Genomic DNA, 23732 nt, shown 5'->3' with positions numbered 1-23732 from the left:
ACGTCTTACGGGTTTAAAACCATATAAAAATATATGAAGCAGGGGGTAATTCCATTATTACATTTAAGTGATGTATTCCACATTCCTGTATATACACACACGTCATGCCAAATAGAGCTGGCAAGCAGTTAACCGTTCAACTGCCCTTTCGTTATGCTGCATAATAACAGAGACAACAAAGCCAAGCTGGGCTAGTGCTTAATGCACACTGGCAAACCAGTCATTCTCAACATCCCGAAAGCAAACATTTCTTGTACCCTTCCGAGCGCCAAGCACTGTGTCCAACGTTTCACGTGAATCATTTCATTTCACACTTACAACAAACGGCCGTATGCGACTGCTGGTATTAACGTTCTCATTTTTCAGACGAGAACACCAAGGCACAAGATTACACAGCTAGCAAGTGGCAGGTTTGGGAGTCGACTGAAAAGGTCCAGCCCAAGGTACTATGGAGTATCAAAGGTACCCGAGGCAGGGAGGGTGGGCCGCAATCAGCGTCCTGGCAGGCAGACGCTTTCTTAGAGCGTAAAGTTCCTGGCCATCAAGTTTCAGATCTGCAGAGCCCTGTACACCTGGCTGCAATTACGTTGCTACAGCTGAGCCTCCCTGCCTCGGAATCCCCAGGAATGCACTTGGATCCTGAAGGTTTGCACGAGACCCCAGAAAAAGCGGCCGACACCCCATCCCTGCAATCAAAACACACCCCGGGAGCAGCGAGGGCCAGGACCTCCGTGCCTCCCCGCCCAGCGCACCGCGGCCCCGCCAGGCGGTGCACAGGTGCACTGCCCCGCCCGCCCGCCGCGGTCCAGATCCCGGTCCGGATCCCGCTCCCGCTCCCGGTCCCGGTCCCAGCCCCGACACAGTGACCGCGGGTCAGCGACTCGGGTCCCGAGGGTATGGGCAGAAGGCCGGCGGAAAGAGGGCCGGGGGCGCCAGGGCCGCCCCGCCCGACCCCGGGAGGGCGCTCACTGCGGGGTCGCGGGGAGAAAGGATGCTCCGGGCGGGGCGGGGCCGCGGTGGGGGAGGGGTCCCCAGCCTGGACTCTCACTCACCGCCTCTCGCCGCTCCTGGCCGGGCTCCGCGGTTCGCCCCACTCCGGCTCTAGCCGTCCGCGTCCCCTCCAGAGGCTCAACGTCCACCCAGGGCGCACGGAGCTGAGAAGTAGCCGCCAGCGGAGGGCGAGTGGCCAGCAGCAACCGAGAAGGTGGAGAGGATGGGACCGTCGCTCTCGCTGCCGAGGCCACCACAGACGCCGCTGCCGCCGGCTCCCCTCAGCCGCGGAAGCTGCGGGCCCGCCCACCACGCCCGCCTCCCGTCCTGAAGACTGCCCACTGGAGAAGTGACGGCGGCGCTAGCCAATCAGAGGCCTGATCAGGGTGGTGATCGGCGGACTAAGGGGCGGGCGGAGAAGGAAGCGGCACGAAGAAGGCGAAGACGGCGGCGTGACTTCCTGTGACTGACTGCACGGCGCAGCCAATGGACAGCGGGAAGATGACCTCATCGTTGAGGAAAGTCTGGAACTGGCTGAGCAGCAGCGAGGAGGTCGGCGACGAGCCGGGGCGGAGCGCTGGGTCTTAAAGAGGCCGCACCCCACTGGTCACCCTGTGAAGGGAAGGGCGGTGGACCCTGCCGGACCTTGCCAAGTTGCCAAGGGATCAATGCTCAGCCGCGAGCAATTACTCCATTAATCCCAGACCCCATCCTGATTCTTCTCCGGTGCTGAAGGGTCTCCGCCTGGGACTCCGAAGTCGATCATTTCACATTCACGCTTCCCAAAAGGAGACACAATAAATTCCGCTCTGGCCTGGAGCCCTGAATTCCTGTTACAGTCCCGCCCCGCCGAGGCCAGTCACCTTGTCTCTCTGAGTCAATTTCCCCAACGGGGAAAGGGAAGACACTGACACCTGCCTGCCCCTCCCTACCTGCCAAGGCCGTGGTGATCAGCAGCAGCGAAAGTGCTCTGGGCTTGGAAGAGGAAAAGGGCTGCGTGAGCCCAAGAGCTTGCATCAGAAGACTCCAAGAAGAGCATCTGCAAAAGGGAGGATTCCACGGGATGACCCCCGACGACTCTTGCAATTCTAAAATCCTATACCCTTGCCGCACCCATTCGTGCAGCGAAGGGGCGCGCCTTAGGCGCAGGGGCCACACACTCAGCAAGTGAACCCGGACACCTCTCTACACCTCCGCTGGGCTGGGGGCGGGGAACGGGGAGCAGGGTGGCTGTCCGATTTAAAAACTGTATTTGTGAATATGTATCTATTTTTTTTTTAATGCGTGAAGTCCATGACTGCAACAGGGAGAAAGGATAGAGGCAAAAGGGGAGAGAGAAACAGAGTAAGCCAGGCCCACTGCGATGAAAGCCGCGATCAGGCAGGCCGTTCATGGCCCTCTTCCTCCCCAGCAATGGGAGAGAGCCCAGAAAAAGAGAAATAACTCCAACTCGGTGGGGTGGAAAAGAGCGGGGAAGGGCTTTCCGAAAGGCGTCCGGGGATAGGGTCACCAGACAGAGTCAGAGGAAGGAATAACAGTAGGTAGAGGAAGAAGGGGTCGGGGCATTCTTCTAGGTTTGGAGCGGACCCGTGAATAGACACAAAGACTGTAAAAGGGCCGCTCACTTTACATTCCAGGGTAAATCCTCACTCTAACCCTCTTTTCCCCCTGAAAGGCTTCTGGGACTGCCCATTGGTGAACTCAGAGAGAGGGCGGGAGAGGGTGTCGCTCTCTCCAACAGCTGCGGAAGTCAAAGTGGCCTTGGAATTTTCCCAATTACTCACTGTAAGTCAGTTTCCAGTTGAATACCAAAGCCCCGGTGGCAGAATCTTGGAGTTAGACGGATCCTCATGTGTCCTTAGTCATACACACCTTCCCCCGAGGCAGAAATTCTTGCACAAAAAACCCGATAAAATTATTTATTCGATAAATACTTTTTGAGTAAGAACACTGAGGGGGTATGAGATACAGTCACTACCCTGGTGGTGCTCACACCAAACTGGGGGATGCTAAGGTATGTACTGCGGTGACTGCAATGCCAGGCAGATATCGCAGGTGACTAACAGTGGGTGCAGAAGTGCGCCTCGGAGGAGAAATTACCCCCGTTGGAATTATTGGGGTGGGGCACATTTCCCCAAAACATGACCAGGGTGGGGCTGGGGCATTCCAGATAGTACTCACACAGACACAGCCCTCCTGAAAGAGTCCAGGTGAGGAGGCACAATTGTATTTTATTAGTGACAGGAAGTGAGATCTGCCCATTCGTGGCAGACTACAGAAAAGCTCACCCTCTCACAAATACCTCTGTTCTTTTTCTGGACAACTTAAGTTGTACATGTTTTATATACTCTGTATAGACACACATATACTTTGTGTACATATAAAGGGTTAGGCTGGGTGTGGTGGCTCACACCTGTAATCCCAGCACTTTGGGAGGACAAGTCCAGAGGATTACTTGAGGTCAGGAGTTCAAGACCAGCCTGGCCAACATGGTGGCCCGTCTCTACTAAAAATACAAAAATTAGCCAGGTGTGGTGGCAGGTGCCTGTAATTCCAGCTAGTCAGGAGGCTGAAGCATGAGAATTGCTTGAACTTGGGAAGTGGAGGTTGCAGGAGCCAAGATCCCACCACTGCACTCCAGCCGGGGAAACAGTGGGTGAGACTCCGTCTCAAAAAAAAAGGCGGGGTGGGGGGTTATATATATTTCTGTTTATATATATTTCTTATGGGCAGTCTGCCTCCCTCTATAATCTCTGACCCCACTCCAGCCTAGGTAACAGAGTGAGACTTGGACTCTAAAAAAAAAAAAAAAGTAGGGGCTGGGCACGGTGGCTCAAACCTGTAATCCCAGCACTTTGGGAGGCCGAGGCGGGTGGATCACGAGGTCAAGAGATCGAGACCATCCTGGTCAACATGGTGAAACCCCGTCTCTACTAAAAATACAAAAAATTAGCTGGGCATGGTGGCTTGTGCCTGTAATCCCAGCTACTCAGGAGGCTGAGGCAGGAGAATTGCCTGAACCCAGGAGGCGGAGGTTGCGGTGAGCCGAGATAGCGCCATTGCACTCCAGCCTGGGCAACAAGAGCGAAACTCCGTCTCAAAAAAAAAAAAAAAAAAAAAAGTAATTAAATCATCTCTGCCCCTAGATCCTAATGGTATCCTCTAAAGCTTCACAGAACGTATCTAATCCCACTTCACTTCCTTACCCACACCCTCTACCCATCTCCACAAAACAGTAGGGATTAAGTCCCTTTTTCTTGCCATCAGTCCTCAATGATGGTTTTCATATGCCTCATTATCCTAATGACTTCACGTGGATATACTTCAGGATCTATTGGGGACATGTGTTATTTGTGTTCTTCCCAGCAAACATTCTCTTTCTTTTGGTAAGGGAACCCCACTTTCTTCTGGGGAACTGTCAGAGGTGTTCAAACAAGAATGACTCCATCTTAAATAGGGGCTGGGTAAAATAAGGTTGAGACCCACTGGGCTGCATTCGCAGGAGGTCAGGCATTATAAATCACCAGATGAGATAGGAGGTCAGCACAAGATACAAAGACCTTGCTAATAAAATATGTTGTGGTAAAGAAGCCAGACAAAACCCACCAAAGCCAAGATGGTGAGAAAAGTGACCTCTAATCCTCACCGCTCATTATACACTAATTATAATATATTAGCATGCTAAAAGACACTCCCACCAGCACCATGACAGTTTACAGATACCATGAAAACGTCCTATATGGTTCAAAAAGGGGAGGAACCCAAAAGGGGAGGAATCAGTTCCAGTTTAAGGGATTGCCCGCCCCTTTCCCATAAAATTCATGAATAATCTAACCCTTGCTTAGCATATAATCAAAAAGTAACAGTAAGTATAAGCAGCTGAGTGACCCATGCCGCTGCTCTGCCTTTGGAGTGGCCATTCTTTCGTCTCTTGTGTTTTTTTCTTTATTTTTCTCTTTTTTGAGACACAGTCTTGCTCTGTCACCCAGGCTGGAGTACAGTGGCACGATCTCAGCTCACTGCAACCTCCGCCCCCAGGTTCAAGTGATTCTCCTGCCTCAGCCTCCGGAGTAGTTGAGACTACAGGCGCCGGCCACCACACCTGGCTAATTTTTATATTTTTGGTAGAGATGGACTTTTGCTATGCTGGCCAGGCTGGTCTAGAACTCCTGGCCTCAATGATCCACACCCCCACTTGTCCTCTGAAAGTGCTGGGATTACAGGCCTGAGCCACCGTGCCCGGCCTCTTTTGTTTCTTTACTTCTCTAACAAACTTGCTCTCACTTAAGTCTATGAATTCGCCTTAAATTCTTTCTTGCTCGAGATCCAAGAACCCTCTCTTGAGGTCTATACCGGGACCCCTTTCTTGTAATTGAATCACTCCTCCCCACTGTCTATCCCTGTAACTGCCTTGGGAATAACTCACTACTCACCTTAGATTGGGGGGGATCACATGGCCCAGTCATAACCAATGAAAGCACTCCAACCCCTGCCTGCCCTCACATGTAGTGATTGATTTAGGGAAAGGCATGTGACCAAGACAGTCCAGTCAGCATGACTGGTCTTGCGACCTCGTTAGAACTGCTGGGATGGGGCCAGGCATAGTGGCGCACGCCTGTAATCCCAGCACTTTGGGAGGCCAAGGCAGGCGGATCATCTGAGGTCAGGAGTTCAAGACCAGCCTAACCAACAGGGTGAAACCCCGTCTCTACTAAATACAAAAAATTATCTGGGTGTGGTGGCATGTGCCTTTAATCCCAGCTACTTGGGAGGCTGAGGCAGGAGAATTGCTTAAACCTGGGAGGTGCAGGTTGCAGTGAGCCGAGATCGTGCCATTGCACTCCAGCATGGGCAACAAGAGGGAAGTTCTGTCTAAAAGAAAAAAAAAAAAAGAACGACTGGGATGGAAATTTTTTTGCAGGAGGGCTGCTGAACTCTCTGGATGTACACCTGGCATTAACAGTGAGGACCACAGGGAGAATAAAGCCAACACAAAAACGAACAATCAGAGCTAAAATACACATAAGGGTCACGATGGGTGATAACTCTGTGGGAACCTGGGTCCGGTTCTTTTCTGGCTATTTGATTTCACAGGTGTCTTAGGTCAGGGCCCTTAGAAACAGAACCTGAAAGAGAGATCCAATGAACAGGATTTAGTGAGGAAGGAAAAACCTGTCAGGGAGGAAGATGAGCAAGAAGGGAAAGGAAGAGAGCCGAGTCAGGCTCAGCCTGATCTTTCCTTGGCCTGATACACACAGGAGAGCTCTGGGCACAAACCACACCACAGTCACCCACCTTGAGGCACGGGCAGCTTTTTGTACCCTAGTCTATGTCAGTCAGTGGCTGTGGGCCCTAAGGAAGTTAAGGTCCCCAAGGCCACTCTCTTCAAATGAGGGCAATTCTCTAAAATTGTGGGCAGCTGGGAACCCTTAGCAGCCAACACTCGCAACAGTTAAGGGAAGGGTGCACTTCCCTGCTAAGGAGGCATCATTTGAGTCTACCACTGTGGGCCGACACATTCCTATTGCTGCAGCAAAAATGTAACTATGTGAAGTGTTCAGGTATGGCCTGACTACAAAAGAGTATGTCGAGCCATGGCCTTCCTTGGTCTGACTCCCTACGTCAATTATTATTATTATATGTTTGTTATTTATATATTTTTTCGGAGACAGAGTCTCACTCTTGTTGCCCAGGCTGGAGTGTAATGGCACGATCTTGGCTCACCACAACTTCTGCCTCACGGGTTCAAGCAATTCTCCTGCCTCAGCCTCCCAAGTAACTGGAATTACAGGCATGCACCACCACACCCAGTTAATTTTTGTATTTTTAGTAGAGACAGGGTTTCTCCACGTTGGTCAGGTTGGTCTTGAACTCTTGATCTCAGGTGATATGCTGCCTTAGCCTCCCAAAGTGCTGTGATGACAGGTGTGAACCACCATGCCTGACATATCTATTATTAAACTATATTGGTATTTGTATGTGTGTGTGTGTGTGTGTGTATCAGACAGTATTTTACTCTGTCACTCAGGCTAGAGTGCAGTGGCATGATCATAGCTCACTGCAGCCTCCGACACCTGGGCCCAAGTGATCCTCGTGCCTCAGCCTCCCAGGGAGCTTGGGACTACAGGTTCCTGCCACCTTGCTTGACTAATTTTTTTTTTTTTTTTTTGAGACGGAGTTTCGCTCTTGTTACCCAGGCTGGAGTGCAATGGCACGATCTCAGCTCACCGCAACCTCCACCTCCTGGGTTCAAGCAATTCTCCTGCCTCAGCCTCCTGAGTAGCTGGGATTACAGGCACGCGCCACCATGCCCAGCTAATTTTTTGTATTTTTAGTAGAGACGGGGTTTCACCATGTTGACCAGGATGGTCTCGATCTCTTGACCTTGTGATCCACCTGCCTCGGCCTCCCAAAGTGCTGGGATTACAGGTTTGAGCCACTGTGCCCGGCCCCCGCTTGACTAATTTTTAAATCTTGTTGTAGAGATAGGGTCTGGTTATGTTGCCCAAGCTGGTCCCAAACTCCTGGCTTCAGGTGATCCTTCCACTTCAGCCTCCCAAACAGTGGGATTACAGGTGTGAGCCACCACGCCTAACTCATTTTACGGCTGGGCACAGTTGCTCACACCTGTAATCCCAGCACTTTGGGAGGCTGAGGCAGGTGTATCACTTGAGGCCAGGAGCTTGAGACTAGCCTGGCCAACATGGTGAAATCCCATCTCTACTAAAAATACAAGAATTAGCCGGGTATGATGGTGCATGCCTGTAGTCCCAGCTACTAGGGAGGCTGAGGCAGAATTGCTTGAACCTGGGAGGCGGAGGCTGCAGTGAGCTGAGATTTCGCCACTGCACTCCAGTCTGGGTGATGGAATTAAAATAATAATAATAATAAGATCCTGGGTGGAGGCCAGGCACTGGCTCATGCCTGAAATCCCAGCATTTTGGGAGGCCAAGGCAGGTCAATCACCTGAGGTCAGGAGTTTGAGACCAGCCTCACCAACATGGTGAAACTCCATCTCTACCAAATACAAAAAATTAGCAGGGCGTGGTGGTGCATGCCTGTAGTCCCAGGAGCCTGAGTCAGGAGAATCACTTGAACCCAGCAGGCAGAGGTTGCAGTGAGCTGAGATTGTACCACTGTACTCCAGCCTGGGCAACAAGAGTGAAACACTGTTTAAAAAAAAAAAAAAAAAAAAAAAAAAAAGATCCTGGGTGCAATTCAATAAATAGTTGTTGGCTCCATACAAGGAACTGGATGAAATATTTAAAAAGTGAAATAGATCAGCTTTGCTACAATCAAGAACAGGGTCCATGAAATGATACTAAGGCGAACAAAGCTGGAAGGATGGTAGAAATGAGATCTGGGAAGGGAGTGCCCCTATGTGGTGGAGAACCCACTGAGGCCACACACGGAAGAGCTTATGTTTGACAGGCAGGAATGAGGTGGGGCACTCCAACTTAGGAAATACTGTGAGTAATCACGCGGAGGAGGGAAAACAGAGGACATGTTTGAGCAAAGGAGTCGTCTGGTTTGTTTGAGAGATAAGGCTTGAAAGTTTTCTGAGGCCCCATTGTAAAAAGAATGCCATGGTAAAGGAGACATTGTGTTCTGAAAAACAGAATGCAGACTGCCTTAGGAGTTACCTGGTAGTTTGTCAGTTGGAATGGAAGGAGAGTGAAATGGGGCTGGAAAGATAAGTTAGACCACTGCTAGGTAAGTTACCCAGTCAGGAGGAAAGAAACACCTACAGGAGGGGACCACGGGCATGGATTTCTTTCTCCTCTACCATGTTTCTGTCTCCAACTTTCCATGTTTCTGTCTCCTAGACATTATGGCATCCTTGAGAAAGAGCAGCTGGGCACAGTGGCTCATGCCTGTAATCCCAGCACTTTGAAAGGCTGAGGAGGGCTGATCACGAGGTCAGGAGTTCACGACTAGCCTGGCCAACATAATGAAATCCCATCTCTACTAAAAATGCAAAAATTAGCCAGGCATGGTGGTGGGTAGTCTCAGCTACTCGGGAGGCTGAGGCAGGAGAATCGCTTGAATCTGGGACATGGAGGTTGCAGTGAGCAGAGATTCTGCCACTGCACTCCAGCCTGGGCAACAGGAGCGAAACTCCATTTCAAAAAAAAAAAGAAAGATAAATATTATTATTATTTTTGAATGCCCATAACCTCTAACCTGCTAATAATTTCTTTATAGGTAGTAAACACTAGCAAATATCTTTGGAAGTGATTTGAATGTGTAAGTGGGGTGTTAAAAGTGCTAGGACTCTGTGGCCAAGCACGGTGGCTCACACCTGTAATGCCAGCACTTAGGGAGGCTGAAGTCGGAGGATAGCTTGAGCCCAGGAGTTTGAGAGCAGCCTGGGCAACATAGCAAGACCCCATATCTCTTATATTAAAGTTTGTGTTTTTTTTGTTTTTGTTTTGAGACGAAGTTTCACTCTTGTTACCTAGGCTGGAGTGCAATGGCGCATTCTCGGCTCACCGCAACTTCCGCCTCCTGGGTTCAGGCAATTCTCCTGCCTCAGCCTCCTGAGTAGCTGGGATTACAGGCACGTGCCACCATGCCCAGCTAATTTTTTGTATTTTTAGTAGAGACAGGGTTTCACCATGTTGACCAGGATGGTCTCGATCTCTTGACCATGTGATCCACCCACCTCGGCCTCCCAAAGTGCTGGGATTACAGGCTTGAGCCACCGCGCCCAGCCCAAAGTTTCTTTTTTTTTAATGCTAGGGCTCAGCTGGGCATGGTGGCTCACCCTTGTAATCTCTGCACTTTGGGAGGCCGAGGTGGGTGGATCACTTGAGGCCAGGACTTGGAGACCAGCCTGGCCAACATGATGAAACCCTGTTTCTACTAAAAAGACAAAAATTACTCAGGCATAGTAGTGGGTGTCTGTAATCCCAGCTACTCGAGAGGATGAGGCAGGACAATCACGTGAACTGGGAGGCAGAGGTTGCAGTGAGCCATGATTGAGCCACTGTACTCTAGCCTGGGTGACGGAGTGAGACTCTGTCTCAAGAAAAAAAAAGCTAGGACTCTGTTTAAATAGTTTTTTTTTTTTTGAGACAGAGTTTCGCTCTTGTTACCCAGGCTGGAATGCAATGGCACGATCTCGGCTCACCGCAACCTCCGCCTCCTGGGTTCAGGCAATTCTCCTGCCTCAGCCTCCTGAGTAGCTGGGATTACAGGCACGCGCCACCATGCCCAGCTAATTTTTTGTATTTTTAGTAGAGACGGGGTTTCACCATGTTGACCAGGATGGTCTCGATCTCTTGACCTCGTGATCCACCTGCCTCGGCCTCCCAAAGTGCTGGGATTACAGGCTTGAGCCACCGCGCCCGGCCTGTTTAAATAGTTTTATAGGAACTTAGGCCATGCCTGGACTTGCAAACACCTATGGTATTACTTGCTAACAAAACTGAGCTAGTTTTTATTCAGCACCTACTGTATATATCATCATCTCATTGAATTCATCCATAAACACTTCATGGAAGGTACTAGCCTTATGTCCATTTCACAGATGATGAAAACTGGGAGTCAAGCAGGTAGAGGGACCAGCAGGCCAGTTTGCTGGAACTGAAGGGTCAAGATGCAGGACTTTTACTGACCAGGGGAAATTAAGAAGTTTGGTCTTGGCAGGGCATGGTGGCTCATGCCTGTAATCCCTGCATACTGGAAGGCTGAGGCAGGTGGATCACCTGAGGTCAGGAGTTCAAGATTCTCCTGTCTCTATTAAGAATACAAAAAATTAGTTGGGTGTGGTGGCGTGTGCCTATAATTCTAGCTACTCAGGAGGCTGAGGCAGGAGAAATCGCTTGAACCTGGGAGGTGGAGGTTGCAGTGAGCCAAGATCAAGCCACTGTACTCCAGCCTGGGCAACAAGAGCAAAACTTTTTTTTTTTTAGATGGAGTTTCACTCTTGTTACCCAGGCTGGAGTGGATCTCAGCTCACCGCAACCTCCGCCTCCTGGGTTCAAGCAATTCTCCTGCCTCAGCCTCCCAAGTAGCTGGGACTACAGGCGTGCGCCACCATGCCCAGCTAATTTTTGTATTTTTAGTAGAGACGGGGTTTCACCATGTTGACCAGGATGGTCTCGATTTCTTGAACTCGTGATCCACCCGCCTAGGCCTCCCAAAGTGCTGGGATTACAGGCGTGAGCCACCGCGCCCAGCCTAAGAGCAAAACTCAATCTCAAAAAAAAAAAAAAAAAAAAAAAAAAAAAATATATATATATATATATATATATATATATATATATATATACACATATATATATGGGAGGTTTGGTCTCCCTGCCAAGAGATCTTGTCTTGCCCTGCATCACACATGCCAAGGTTCAAACCCAAAGCAGATTAACTCAGATCCCCATGTGATTTTATGCTGGCTTTCTGATCATTGCAGCCAATATAAATGTCATCTTTCGTTACTTTTAGAATAGAATCCAAACATAACCTTGAGTCTGGCTCATGTATTCGGGGCCTACTTGAGACTGGAGTATTTGACAGGCAGAGAATCACAAAATGGATGGGTTTCTTCAGCGAGAGAAGGAATCCAGGCTGGTGAATGTCATTCCTGGAGGACGTCCTTAGGAACGGTTCAGCTTTATGAGCTGTTCTTTGGCGCCCCCTCGTGGTTGAGCTATGTAACCCCGTTTTTGCCCCCTGCAGCAGAAAAGCAGCGGCGCTGGTAATAAACCAAGAGGTGGAGCTGAACTGAAAGTTCTTACTGCTTGCGGTACAAAAAGATTTTGTTTTAGAAGCAAAAACTTGGCTGGGCGTGGTGGCTCACGCCTGTAATCCAAGCACTTTGGAGGCCAAGGCGAGCGGATCACCTGAGGTCGGGAGTTCAAGACCAGCCTGACCAACATGGTGAAACCCCGTCTTAAAAAAAAAAAAAAAAACAGGCCGGGCGCGGTGGCTCAAGCCTGTAATCCCAGCACTTTGGGAGGCCGAGGTGGGTGGATCACGAGGTCAAGAGATCGAGACCATCCTGGTCAACATGGTGAAACCCCGTCTCTACTAAAAATACAAAACATTAGCTGGGCATGGTGGCACGTGCCTGTAATCCTAGCTACTCAGGAGGCTGAAGCAGGAGAATTGCCTGAACCCGGGAGGCGGAGGTTGTGGTGAGCCGAGATCGCGCCATTGCACTCCAGCCTGGGTAACAAGAGCGAAACTCCATCTCAAAACAAAAACAAAAACAAACAAACAAAAAAACAAAACTTGCAAAGCCTTTTTTTCTTACATGAAAGCTTGCCATGATGTCATAGCCTAGGGTGAGGAGAATCAGACACAAGATTTAAGTGGATGCCAAAAAAGTTTAACAGTTAAGATTAATAATACAATATTTCAAAAAATCAAAATTAATGTCAAAAACCCCATGATTAACTACATATTAAACATTTAGGCTAGGCATGGTGGCTCGCGCCTGTAATCCCAGCACTTTGGGAGACTGAAGCGAGAGAATTCCTTGAACCTAGGAGTCCATGACCAGCCTGGGCAACACAGTGAGACCCCATCCCTAAAAACATAAAAAATAAATACAGAACAGGGAGGATCTGATCCTGCACTTGTCCTACGCCGCCTAACTCACCTCACCCTAATTCTAATCCGGTGAGCACTGGCACAGGATATAGGAAAGCCTGTCCTATCCTCCGATGCTCTGGGTGAGAAGTCCAAAGTGGCAACTAAAAACCTCAATACAGAGCCAGGCACCAAGACTCAAGCCTGTAATCCCAGAGTCCTCTTCCATACCCCAAGGAGGTCACACACTCAAATTCTGACCTTAAGTACCCCATCTCCCAAACCAGGCCAATCAGAACACCCCTCACGACTTCTGCCAGAGTCAAACTTCTGCAACTTTCTGAGAGCTATAAAGACAAGTGTAGGCGGCTGGGCACTATGGCTCATGCCTGTAATCCTAGCACTTTGGGAGGCTGAGGCAGACGGATCACCTGAGGTCAGGAGTTCAAGACCAGCCCGGCCAACATGGTGAAACCCCATTTCTACTAAAGATACAAAAATTATCTGGGTGTGGTGGGGGGGGTGCCTGTAATCCCAGCTACTCGGGAGGAGGAGGCACGAGACTTGCTTGAATCCGGGAGGTAGAGGTTGCAGTGAACTGAGATTGTACCACTGCACTCCAGCCTGGGCAATAGAGCAACACTTTGTTTCAAAAGGAAAAAAAAAGACAAATATAGGTTTGGAGCTGCCAGCGGCAATCTAGCTGTCAGGTGGCAAGGACAGATTTTAAAATAAGGCCCAATCTATAGCCATACCACCCTGAACACCCCAGATCTCATCTGAAAATGAAGCTTAATAATAACAAGGAGCAACGAAGGGTAGAGAAGAGAAAGGGTTAGAGTCCTCATGACATGATTCAAACCCCTGGATGGAGCCGTGCCTGAAGTCCCCAGCATATGGGGGGGAAATCACAAAGTTAGATAGGGAGGTGAGAAAGACTCTAGCACTTAGGTGGAACTCTGCACTCTGAGTTGACGGAACAGGTTATACTGGTTTCTCTCTCTACCAAAGTGCTACCTGATTAGAACAGCGTTCTGAAGTCATTTTTTTACACGCCTGCGTGTGCTGCCTCCCTACTGACTCATTCTGAAGTGATTGTTTTTTTCTTACCTGGATGGACAAGGAGACTCAATGCCCCACTGCACCCGGGGTTTGGAAAACTAGAGTGTAGAAAGAGCAGCAGCAGCCACGGCAAAAACACTGATGAGAGTCAAACTGAATGATTCGATTACACGAAGGGTACCAGCTCCCCACAGGTGAATAAAACGTGCCTTGTGATAGCAGTCATTAAACAAATACCTTACAAGAAACTCACAGAGAAGAGGGGCAGAGCAACTTTCAGAGTGTGAGCCACCGCATCCAGCCAAATGGTTGCATTCTTTTGTTTCTGATTAGCCTCTCAAAGGAGGCAATCAGATACGCTTTCTTTTTTCTTTTTTTTTTTTTTTTGAGATGGAGTTTCGCTCTTGTTACCCAGGCTGGAGTGCAATGGCACGATCTCGGCTCACCGCAACCTCCGCCTCCTGGGTTCAGGCAATTCTCCTGCCTCAGTCTCCTGAGTAGCTGGGATTACAGGCACGCACCACCATGCCCAGCTAATTTTTTTGTATTTTTAGTAGAGACGGGGTTTCACCATGTTGACCAGGATGGTCTCGATCTCTTGACCTTGTGATCCACCCGCCTCGGCCTCCCAAAGTGCTGGGATTACAGGCTTGAGCCACCGCGCCCGGCCCCCACGCTTTCTTTTTTCTTTCTTTAGACAGCATTTTGCTTTTCTTACCCAGTCTGGAGTACAATGGGACAATCTAGGCTCATTGCAATCTCCACCTCCCAGGTTCAAGCGATTTTCCTGCCACAGTCTCCTGAGTAGCTGGGATTACAGGCACCTGCTACTATGCTCAGCTAATTTTTGTATTTTTAGTAGAGATGGGGTTTCACCATGTTGGCCAGGCTGGTCTTGAACTCCTGACCTCATGTGATCTACCCACCTCTGCCTACCAAAGTGCTGAGATTACAGGCGTGAGCCACCATGCCCCACCCAGATATGCATTTATGTCAGTGAGCACGGGGGTCACAGTGGCTTTTTTTTTTTTTTTTTTAGGTCGAGTCTCACCCTTTCACCCAGGCTGAAGTGGCACAATCTCTGCTCACTGCAACCTCCATCCACTTGGGTTCAAGCGATTCCTGCCTCAGCCTCCTGAGCAGCTGGGATTATAGGCGCTCACCATCACACCCAGCTAATTTTAGTGTTTTTAATAGAGACAGGATTTCACCATATTGGCCAGCTGGTCTCGAACTTCTGAACTCAGGTGACCCACCAGCCTTGGCCTCCCAAAATGCCTGGATTACAGGCATGAACCACCACCCAAACCCCCTGCCCACTGCCAAGAGGGGTTACTTTGAATAAAACAGGAGCAGTTCCCAGCTTGACTTTTCCTTTTAGCTTAGTGATTTTGGGGGTCCAAGATATTATCCTTTCACAGGAGCAAACATAGGTATACGCACGCTCCTCCTAAGGTCAGGCCTTAATTCTTCAAGAGCATTTTGTCTAAACTCATAAAGAGGAAGAAAATTAGCCCATTACAGCCAGATGTGGTGGCTCACGCCTGTACTCCCAGCACTTTGGGAGACCGAGGCGGGTGGATCACCTGAGGTTGGGAGTTCGAGACCAGCCTGACCAACATGGAGAAACCCCATCTCTACTAAAAATACAAAATGAGCCAGGTGTGGTGGTGCATGCCTGTAATCCCAGCTACTCGGGAGGCTGAGGTAGGAGAATTACTTGAACCTGGGAGGCAGAGGTAGCAGTGAGCCTTGATTGCGCCACTGTGCTCCAGCCCGGGCAACAAGAGTAAAACTCTGTCTCAAAAACAAAATAAAACAGAAATTTTCCTGTTACAATCTTCAAATTTTGCAAAACGTCTGTCTCTCTTAAAATATTAGTATAAATTCTCTTGCTTCAATTCTCCTCACCCCAAATGCAGCCTTTTAGACTTGTACCAAAAAAAAGAGAGAGACAGAGAGAGCCCAAAGCAGGGCTCCATGCCCATAAAAGCTTTGAGATTAGCTCCTATATGGAGGTTGAGAAGGGAGCGGCTCCAGAATCTTCTATGTAGACTGCTTTACAAGGAATTAACTGGGATCAGATAAAGCACAGGGCCAGGGCGGAGTTCCCAGCCCATAGCAGGAGCCCAGCTTTACCACTTATTTGAATATATCTGGCCAGTACCTAACACAGTGTCCAGCACATAGTCAACACTTAATAAATGACTGAATGAGGCATCGCATTTACCCCTTCTTGAAACACAGAAAACATTTTGTGACCAAGTATGCACTTGGAAGGGAAATACGAACTTCTTCAGGCCGCTGGGCAATGCAGTGAGATGTCATCGCTACAAAAAAAAAAAAAAAAAAAAAAAAAAAAAAAAAAATTAGCTGGGCATGGTTGCATATGCCTGTAGTTGAAGCTACTTGGGAGGCTGAGGTGGGAGAATCACCTGAACTCAGGGAGGTCGAGGCTCCAGTGAGCTATGATCGTGCCACTGCACACTGGGTGACAGAGTGAGAGCCTGTCTCTCTTTTTTTTTGTTGCTTTTTGTTTTTTTTTTTTGAGGCGGAGTTTCGCTCTTGTTACCCAGGCTGGAGTGCAATGGCGCGATCTCGGCTCACCGCAACCTCCGTCTCCTGAGTTCAGGCAATTCTCCTGCCTCAGCCTCCTGAGTAGCTGGGATTACAGGCACGAGCCACCATGCCCAGCTAATTTTTTTTTGTATTTTTAGTAGAGACGGGGTTTCACCATGTTGACCAGGATGGTCTCGATCTCTCGACCTCGTGATCCACCCGCCTCGGCCTCCCAAAGTGCTGGGATTACAAGCTTGAGCCACCGCGCCCGGCGACCTGTCTCTCTTTTTTTGAGACAGTCTTGCTGTCACCAGGCTGGCGTGCAGTGGCATGATCTCAGCTCACTGCAATCTCTGCCTCCCGGGTTCAAGCAATTCTTCTGCCTCAGCCTCCCCAGTAGCTGGGACTGCAGGCACGCACCACCACGCCCAGCTAATTTTTCTATTTTTAGTAGAGACGAGGTTGGGTTTCACCATGTCGACCAGAATGGTCTCAATCTCTTGACCTTGTGATCTGCCCACCTTGGCCTCCCAAAGTGCTGGGGCTGCTGCAACACCTGCTAACCCTTATCCTTATGATGGCAAATGCTCGCGCAGCACATGCCACAGGCTGACTACAATTCTGACCCCTTTATTTACATATTTATTCATCAGTGCTCACGTGAGTTTTTGGAAACTGAGGAACAGGAGGGTTAAGTAATTTAGCTGAGGTCAGACAGGCAGTAAATGGTAGAGCTGAGATTGGAACCCAGACCATCTAGCGCCACCATCCAGCCTCCCAGCTACAGTGCCCTGCTTAGCTGTGGATGGTCAGCTCTCTATGGGCTGAGCAAGGGCAACCCTCTACCAGTCAAGGGCCCTACACCCCTCCATAGGCCAATCACTTTCGTTCTATTTCTTTCTTTGCTCATTCAACAAGTATTTAGTAAACACCTATTATATACTGGTTTATTTATTAAACACCAATTATATGCAAAGACTCCCTCAAGGAGCTTACATTTTATTTGGGGCAAGGTGGAGGAAGGGAATAGACAATTAATATCATACTTCTGGTCACAGTGGGCTAGGAAAATCATACCGAGGTGCCCACTAAAGACAGCTTTTTTTTTTTTTTTTTTTTTTTGAGACGGAGTTTCGCTCTTGTTACCCAGGCTGGAGTGCAATGGCTCCATCTCGGCTCACCGCAACCTCCGCCTCCTGGGTTCAGGCAATTCTCCTGCCTCAGCCTCCTGAGTAGCTGGGATTACAGGCACGTGCCACCATGCCCAGCTAATTTTTTGTATTTTTAGTAGAGACGGGGTTTCACCATGTTGACCAGGATGGTCTCGATCTCTCGACCTCGTGATCCACCCGCCTCGGCCTCCCAAAGTGCTGGGATTACAGGCTTGAGCCACCGCGCCCGGCAAAGACAGCTTTAAAAACTGAACAAAATAGATGGGCGCGGTGGCTCACTCCTGAAATCCCAGCACTTTGGGAAACCGAGGTGGGCAGATCATCTGAGGTCAGGAATTCGAGACCAGCCTGTCAACATGGTGAAACACCATCTCTACTAAAAATACAAAAATTGCCGGGCACGGTGGCTCAAGCCTGTAATCCCAGCACTTTGGGAGGCCGAGGCGGGTGGATCACGAGGTCGAGAGATCGAGACCATCCTGGTCAACATGGTGAAACCCCGTCTTTACTAAAAATACAAAAAATTAGCCGGGTGCAGTGGCTCAAGCCTGTAATCCCAGCACTTTGGGAGGCCAAGGCAGGTGGATCACGAGGTCAAGAGATCGAGACCATCCTGGTCAACATGGTGAAACCCCGTCTCTACTAAAAATACAAAAAAATTAGCTGGGCATGGTGGCTCGTGCCTGCAATCCCAGCTACTCAGGAGACTGAGGCTGGAGAATTGCCTGAACCCAGGAGGCGGAGGTTGCGGTGAGCCGAGATCGCGCCATTGCACTCCAGCCTGGGTAACAAGAGCGAAACTCCGTCTCAAAAAAAAAAAAAAAAAAAAAAAAAAAAATACAAAAAATTAGCTGGGCATGGTGGTACGTGCCTGTAATCCCAGCTACTCAGGAGACTGAGGCTGGAGAATTGCCTGAACCCAGGAGGCGGAGGTTGCGGTGAGCCGAGATCGCGCCATTGCACTCCAGCCTGGGTAACAAGAGCGAAACTCCGTCTCAAAAAAAAAAAAAAAATACAAAAATTAGCCAGGCGAATTTTTGGTGGCAACCGCCTGTAATCCCAGGTACTCAGGAGGCTAAAGGAGAATTGCTTGAACCTGGGAGGCAGAGGTTGCATGAGATCGAGCCATTGAACTCCAGCCTGGATGACAAGACCGAAACTCTCAAAAAAAAAAACAAAAAAAAACAAAGAATGGTTTTGGGGTTTTTTTGTGGGGCAGGGTCTCACTCTATTGCCCAAGCTGGAGTGCGGTGGGGCAATCTCAGTTCACCGCAACCTCCGCCTCCAGGCTCAAGTGATCCTCTTGCCTCAGCCTCCCAAGTAGCTGGGACTACAGCCATGGACTACCATACCTGGCTAATTTTTGTATTTTTAGTAGAGATAGTCTCGAACTCCTGGACTGAAGTGATCCACCCAGGTGTGAGCCACTGTGCCTGGCCCAAAGTACCTTTATAAAAGCATAAAAGAACTAAGAAGGAAATGAAGAATTATTGGGCCATGCGTAGGCCCAGGAAAAGTGGTTCATTACTTGACAAATATTGACTCAGCTAGTCCTCATAACAATTCTCTGAATTGTTCTATGAAAATGATAATGTTTGGTGCTTTTTTTTTTTTTGAGACAGAGTTTCGCTCTTGTTACCCAGGCTGGAGTGCAATGGCACGATCTCAGCTCACCGCAACCTCCGCCTCCTGGGTTCAGGCAATTCTCCTGCCTCAGCCTCCTGAGTAGCTGGGATTACAGGCACGTGCCACCATGCATTTTTAGTAGAGACCGGGTTTCACCATGTTGACCAGGATGGTCTCGATCTCTTTTTTTTTTTTTTTTTTTTTTTGAGACGGTGTTTTGCTGTTGTTACCCAGGCTGGAGTACAATGGCACAATCTCGGCTCACCGCAATCTCTGCCTCCTGGGTTCAAGCAATTCTCCTGCCTCAGCCTCCCGAGTAGCTGGGACTACAGGCGTGCACCACTCATGCCCGGCTAATTTTTGTATTTTTAGTAGAGGCGGGGTTTCACCTTGCCGACCAAGACGGTCTCGATCTCTTGACCTCGTGATCCACCCGCCTCGGCCTCCCAGAGTGCTGGGATTATAGGCGTGAGCCACCGCGCCCTGCCGGGTCTCGATCTCTTGACCTCGTGATCCACCTGCCTCCCAAAGTGCTGGGATTACAGGCTTGAGCCACCGCGCCCGGCCCTTGTAAAAGGTTTTTAAATGCATTAATGTGCTGGGCTCTAGGGCTTTGCATGTACTATCTCATTTGAGCCTCAGCATTGCTATGAAGTAGGTCCTATCAGTTACTGTCATTATCATTTTATAAATGAGGAAATAGCTTAAGCGACTTGCTTAGAGTCACACAGCTTATAGGTTGCAGAACCAGGCTTTGAACCCAAGCAGTCTTAGTCCAGAGTCTGTACATTAAGCCACTATTTTGGTAAATAGCACCTATTATTTTTCTATCAGCTTTAATATAAAGACAACTCTAGTAGGAATGTTATTAATGCTTTGTGTATGGAGAAATGACTATATAATCGCTATAGAAATCATACTGTATGCAATGATGTTTTAAAATACTTAGAGCAGATGGGCATGGTGGCTCATGCCTGTAATCCCAGCACTTTGAGAGGCTGAGGTGGGCGGATCATAGGTCAGGTGTTTGAGACCAGCCTGGCCAACATGGTGAAACCCCCTCTCTACTAAAAATACAGAAATTAGCCAGGTGTGGTGGCAGGTGCCTGTAGTCCCAGCTACTTGGGAGCCCAAGACAGGAGAATCACTTGAACAAGGAAGGCAGAGGTTGCAGTGAGCTGAGATTGTACCACTGCACTTTACCCTGGGCAAGAGAATGAGAGTCGATCTCAAAATAAATAAAATAAATAAATAAGTAAATAAAATACTTAGAGGAGGAAAAACTACAACCCAAGGCATGACCTACTGCACTATTCAAACAGTAGATGTAAAGATTTGTGGGGAGCAGTGGTCTCTGTTTAGGCACAAGCTGGTGAACTGAAACAGCGTGACAGTAAGGCCATCGTGTAAAGGCCAGCCCATTGTAACCACTTGATTTTATCTCTGCTCAGCCAGTCTAGGCCAGAGTGCTTAGGAGCAGAGCAGGGATGTACAGATGTCCCCAGCTCTCCACTCCTTTTGACCAGCAGGAACCCAGTATGGATGAGATGTGATGATTAGGTTCGTAATGTTCAAACTCAGCTTGTGACTTAGAGCAAGTCACTTTTTTTTTTTTTTTTTTTTGAGACAGTCTAGCTTGCTCTGTCCTAACCCAGGCTTTGAGTGCAGTGACATGATCTCGGCTCACTGCAACCTCTGCCTCCCAGGTTCAAGGGATTCTCCTGCCTCAGCCTCCGAAGTGGCTGGGATTACTGGCATGTGCCACCATGCCTGGCTAATGTTTGTATTTTTAGTAGAGACGGGGTTTCACCATGTTGGTCAGGCTGGTCTTGAACTCCTGACTTCCTGATCTGCCTGCCTTGGCTTCTCACGTAGTCAGTCTTTTTATCCATATCTCAGGAACAAAATGTAACACAAATTCTACTGTGGGTATCTTCCTGAATTCGGCTTTACAAAGCACTTGCATGTTGCTTTGTCAGGAAAGACCCCATTGTTTCTTCAAAGAGCAAAGTTCTTTCCCTAATATTAACCTAATTCCCTTACAGTTTAGTATCCCTGCCTTTCTCTCTACATAATCACTTTTTATCCAAATGCTGAGTCACTATATAATTTTTTGAAGACATTTTAAATAGCATAGCACTCAATTCAGGACACGCAGCACCAACACTGCAACTAATTCATTTGAAGATAAGACACTATGGGCTGGGCGCGATGCTTCACGCCTGTAATCGCAGCACTGTGGGAGGCCGAGGCGGGCAGATCATGAGGTCAGGAGATTGAGACCATCCTGGTCAACATGCTGAAAACCTGTCTCTACTAAAAACACAAAAATTAGCTGGGCATGGTGGCACGTGCCTGTAGTCCCAGCTACTAGGGAGGCTGAGGCAGGAGAATTGGCTGAACCCAGGAGGTGTAGGTTGCAGTGAGCCGAGATCGTGCCACTGCACTCCAGCCTGGCAACAGAGTGAGACTCTGTCTAAAAAAAAAAAAAAAAAAAAAAAAAAAAAAAAAAAAAAAAAAAAAGACACTATGAACAGCTATGTTTAATTTCTCAAATTTGCCAGCAATGATGATTTCATTAAAATGGAAAAAAATTCATGTTTTAGGATTAGTTAAATGTGGTAGCAAATGCTGGTACTGATTAGAATTCTTACAATTGCAAGGGATAGGAAACAGACTAACTTATTAAGCAAAAGTCCCTGTATTATCTAGCTTCAGGTATGGCTGGATTCAGGACTCCAGAGTATAACCAGGACTCAGTTTCCTGCCATTTTCTCTCTCTTTTCTGCAGAGCTGGTGTCAGAGGCAGGTTTGACACGCTGGCAAACTAGAGCCAGCAGTGCAAGCCCTTAGGTCCCCTGAAGTTACCAGTCCAGCGAAAAAAAAAAACGATGAGGGACCTTGTTCCTAGACATTTTAGCCTGAGTCTCAATGCCTCTTATTGGCTCCGACAGATCCCATGCCCAACTCTGAGCCAATCAACGTGGCCACATCCGGGTCAGTTACTACTGTCCCCGCCCCCTGCTGAGGAGCTGGCCTGGAAGGCGGGAGGCTGCGGAGTCTTCCCCAGGGAGATGGGGACAGAGGATGCGGGGCGGCTGGCACTACATATGCGCCTTATGGTTGGGCTGTGGGGACTTAGGAGGGCTTAGCGCCCGGAGCATTATCCCAGGGCCTGGCCCCGGGTGGCTTCTCCCTGCGCCTGCCTGCTTGGCAGGGCTGGAGGGGAGGAGACCCACAGTTCCGGGCCTGAGTCACCTCCCTCCTGGCCGGGCTTAGGCGGCGCTGACTCAGCGCCTGCGTGAGCTGGATGCTTGGAAAGCTAATCAGCCTCCCAGGCGAGTCATGCCTCCTGTGACGTGGGCTTGTGCCGTGAGTGGGCGGGAATGAATGAAGAAGCGTGGGCTCACCATGGTTCGTATAGCGTTGATGAAGTGAAGGGAGAGGGAGGCGGAAGTCAAGAGCAGCCCTTGGAAAAGGCCGCCAGCCAGGCTGCGGTGCTCTCTCCACGTGGACCCGTGCAGCCTGTTCCGGGGTGAGCGCACAGCTGCCACCGCCTCACACCCCAGCCCCAGGGGGCACCCCAGGGCTCCGCTGCGGCCTGCCCTGTGGCTAGCAGGCCCTTCTCTGGTTCTCTTCTGTGTTTCAAACCTAAGTTCCACGAAGCAGGACGGGGTTGGTGGGGGCGGGAGTGGAGGGGGGGACTGGAAGTTTGGCCAGCTCCACCTCCTGCTGCCCTCCCCACCGCACCCCAAGCTTAGCCTTGACAAAAGGATCTCCGATCTCTGTCACTCCAGGGGAGGGGAGGGTAGAAAAAATGGAGGTAGAACAGGAAGGCAAGGGGAGCTGTGCAGAACCACTGGGGAGCTGGAGAGTTCAATCAGAGAAACTGCTCTGTGCCAGGCCTCCAACTAGGAGCTGTGGACAACGTTCCTGCCTTCTGGGTACTCAGAGTCTACTCTGGAGACAATAAGAAAAATGATTAATCACCATGGAATGTGCGCTAGCCTTAGTCCGAAGCAGGGGTCTGGTTGCTGAGGTTTGTTGAAGGAAAATGCCTGTAAGCGCGGGGTGCGGTGGCTCATGTCTGTAATCACAGCACTTTGGGAAGCTGAGGCGGGCAGATCACCTGAGATCAGGAGTTTGAGATCAGCCTGGCCAAAATGGTGAATGAAACCCCATCCCTAATAAAAATGCAAAAATTAGCCAGGCATGGTGGTGGGTGCCTGTAATCCCAGCTACTAGGGAGGCTGAGGCAGGAGAATCACCTGAACCTTGGAGACAGGAGGTTGCAGTGAGCCGAGACTGCACCACTGCACTCCAGCCTGGGTGACAAAAGCAAAATTCCCTGGAAACAAAGGAAGAGAGAAAGAAGAGAAGAAAAGGCCTATAAGGGGAAGTGAAGCAGGTAGCAAAGGAGAAATTGCGGAGCCGGGTCTCAGGTCTAGCCTTGGCTTGGGTCAGAGGGGTGGGCTCCAAGCAGAGTGGCTCCCTTGGAGGCCAGAGGGAATGGCCTTGTCTGCCTCCTTTCAGGCTTTGGATGGGGCTGATGGGAGGTGAGGTTAGGGGTGCCTGTCAGCCAAGGGCCCCTCTCCCCATAAGAGGACAGCTGTGGGGCAGCTGCGAGTCCTTAGAGCCAACCGGTGAGCAGCCTGGTAACGCAATCTGGGGAGGCACAAGCAGCATCTCCTGCAGTATGGCCATGCTAGCTGTTTGCTGGAGGCCAGGGGAGGGAGCAGAGGGGAGGGAGCTTCCAGAGGGTCATTCTGCTGCATTGTGAAGAACAGC

General features: G+C 49.5%; 1 protein-coding gene across 5 annotated transcripts in view; it reads right to left on the bottom strand.

Annotated features, from left to right (window-relative positions):
- The window catches only part of MRTFA (myocardin related transcription factor A), a 217819-nt gene extending 216505 nt beyond the window's left edge, over positions 1-1314 (bottom strand). For 2 of the 5 annotated variants that reach the window (XM_074391145.1, XM_074391146.1), the window contains exon 1: positions 1053-1314. The gene's annotated coding sequence lies outside the window, so the exon portion shown is untranslated. The remainder of the gene's footprint in view (positions 1-1052) is intronic. The other 3 variants (XM_003932842.4, XM_003932840.4, XM_074391147.1) reach the window with 3 other exon arrangements.
- Positions 1315-23732: the final 22418 nt, after the last annotated feature.

Source organism: Saimiri boliviensis, chromosome 21 (assembly GCF_048565385.1).
Source record: "Saimiri boliviensis isolate mSaiBol1 chromosome 21, mSaiBol1.pri, whole genome shotgun sequence".
In the NCBI taxonomy this organism is placed as follows: domain Eukaryota; kingdom Metazoa; phylum Chordata; class Mammalia; order Primates; family Cebidae; genus Saimiri; species Saimiri boliviensis.
This window is presented reverse-complemented; position numbering and strand designations above follow the sequence as displayed.